The sequence below is a fragment of the Mus caroli genome, chromosome X (assembly GCF_900094665.2).
Source record: "Mus caroli chromosome X, CAROLI_EIJ_v1.1, whole genome shotgun sequence".
Taxonomy (NCBI): domain Eukaryota; kingdom Metazoa; phylum Chordata; class Mammalia; order Rodentia; family Muridae; genus Mus; species Mus caroli.
In genome coordinates this window covers 77,432,145-77,435,202 of record NC_034589.1, presented here as the reverse complement: position 1 = coordinate 77,435,202, position 3,058 = coordinate 77,432,145, and positions in this window count along the sequence as shown.

Here is a 3,058-nt window from a genome sequence, read left to right as displayed (position 1 = left end):
ATTGTGTAAATGTACCACATTTTCTGTATCCATTCCTCTGTTGAGGGACACCTGGGTTCTTTCCAGCTTCTGGCTATTATAAAGAAGGCTACTATGAACATAGTGGCACATGTGTCCTTCTTACACCACTTTCACCAATGGGTATATTTTACAGATGGTTATGAACCTGCATGTGCTTGTTGTGAATTGAATTTTTAGGACCTCTGCTTCCTCACTCCAGCCCAAAGATTTATTCATTATTATACATAAGTACATTCACTATAGCTGACTTTAGATGTACCAGAAGAGATCATCAGATCTCATAACAGGTGGTTGCGGGCCACCATGTGGTTGCAAGGATTTAAACTCAGGTCTTTCAGAAAAGCAGTCAGTGTTCTTGTCCGCTGAACCATCTCACCAGCCCCATCTCTCTTCTTTCCTTTGGATGGTATTTGACTACAATTATGGATAGTATAACTAGTAAGCATGTATATACCATTGAAGCTGTTACTACTTCAATTAGAGTTAATAGTTATTTACTTAACATGTTAATCCTATCATTTGCAAAATGTAAGGATCTTGTTCTCTGGTACAATTGGTTTTCATACTGATATTTGCTGAAATTCTTATGCTTTTTATGAACTTATCAATCTTCAGTTATATATTTTATTATATTTTCTGTAGTACAACCCCTTTATTTCAATAGAGATTCTCTTGTATATATTTCTATTTTCTTCATCAGTTCCCTCCTTCCTCCTTTCCTCTTCTCCCTCCCTTTCATTTTCATGTTTATTTACTTTATCCCATTCCATAAAAAAATATGTTTTTTTTTTCACTTTCTATGCAGCAAACATGGAAGGCTCCATAAGTCCAGCATTCTTGTAGCCTCATCTAATTACATGCTGCTCTATTCCACTAAAATGTAGATCTCCTGATCCTACCTAAAATTTAGACGCGTGTAAAGTGAAATACGAATAAAAAATATAAGATGCCTTCTCTAAAGTTAATTCCTTGTTTTCCATATTCCACTTCACTAGCTAAAGTGTTTCTACTTGAATTTTTGCTGAAGATTCACTTCCCTGCCTTTGAGATACTAGTACATGCTCAATGACTCAACTAGGGAAGTCAAAGGTTTTGGAAGAAGAGAAATATGACATGAATAGAGGAAAATTTTCATTAAATTAATTTGGCATATGTACTCAAACTCCTAATTTGATAAAGTGTACAACAAGATAAGCACATGATATGATTGCAGTTTGCAGATAGAATTGTATTAATCTGTCATTTGCAGACAGTGAACCATGTGACTTCCATATTGGAAACAGGTTAGTCAGTGTATTAGTTAGGGTTCTCTAGAGTCACAGAACTTATAGGTAGTCCTTATATAGTCAGGGAATTTGTTGATGATTTACAGTCTCTAGTCCAATTCCTCCCAACAATGGTCAGCAGCAGCTACAAGTGGAAGTCCAAGGATCTAGCAGTTGCTCAGTCCCACAAGGCAAGCAGGTGAAGAAGAGAGAGTGAATCTTCCTTCTTCCAATGTCCTTATGTAGGTCTCCAGCAGAAGGTGTGGCCCAGATTAAAGGTGTGTGATACAAGCCTGAATGTGGGACTTGCTCTCTCCTAGATGACCTTGAACTCAGTGATCTCCTTGCTTTAGTCTCCTGGGATTCATATCCACTATGCCTAGAGATCTCTGTGCCAAGATCCAGGTCAGAAATTTGTACCTCCCATCCTCAAGTTCAGGATCACAGGTGAGCCTTCCAGTTCTGGACTGTAGTTCTTTCCAGATATAATCAAGTTCACAACCAAGAATAGCCACTACAGTCAGTTAGCTCCTTCCTCCAACTGTGTGCCTCAGCAAGTATTTCCCAGCAATCATGCAAGGAAGCAGTGTTGAGAACAGCAGGGGCTGTGAAAATGATCTCTTTGGGACTAAGGAGGAGGGACTGGTAGTGGGTCATGTGGACATTAGTTAACCATTCGTCTGTAGGCTGCTTAACCAAGCTCTCTACCACATGGGAGGTTGTGATTGACAGGTTCTGTCCCATAGTCAGCTTATCTGAGTCTTTTACTATACCTGCTACAACTCTCATCATAAGGACACAATGTGGCCTGCTGGACGCTACTGGGTCAAGTTTCCTTGAGATGTAGGATGCTAGCTTTTTCCAAGGGCCCAGTATCTTTGCTACCACTCCCTTTGTAATCCTGTTGCTCTCCACTACAAACTGTTGGACACGTTTTGTGATCCAGGAAGTCTAAGTGCTAGAGCTAAAACCAGAGCTAACTTGATTGTGTCAAAAGCAGTTTGCTTTTCCCTTCCCAATGGAACGCTTGGTTGTTGTTGGTCAGAGGAAATCATCTGACACTTTATGCAAATTTCAGTATCCTCACTGTCTTATCTGGCATTGTAATATCCAAAATGAATTCAAGACCACCCAGTTCTTTCCACTTTCCAAAAGGACTTTCCAAACTGTACTAGCAGGCCAAGTGCAGAGCTATATAAGGAAGCTGGCTGACTAAACAAATGTAAAAACATAGTTTCAGTGGTCAAAATGATTAAGCCTGAAACTTCCAAAATAATATTTTCTGTTCTCAGAGAAATAACCATAACAAAAATAACAGTTCTCAGAAGAATTCTTCTGCCCCTCGTCCCACACTGAATTCTGAGAAAGGTCACAAACCACCCTGATCTTGTGGATAGCTGTGATGTTAATAGCTGTGATGTTAAGAGTTGACCCATAAATTCCAAATGTAGTATTGCTTTGCTAATCAAGTCATAATAACCCACCATGGGGGCAGGCAAAGTGAGTCACTAGGCTAGAGGTAGTCACTATACAAACCAACTGATGCCTAAAAAGGTTACTTGCTACACCATTCAAAATAAGCCAGCTACCCTGTTGCTCATCTTTCCCTTACAATTATCCCTGGCCATCTGATTCAGTTTTTATTCTGTGGTGGTCGCCTGGAGGATGGTTTCTGTGAGTCTTGTGTGTTTCTCTGTGTTAAGATTGGTTTTGTTTCTGTGGGATTACTGCACTGCGTTATCTGGACAGCTTCTGTTATGTGTCTTGTGTGT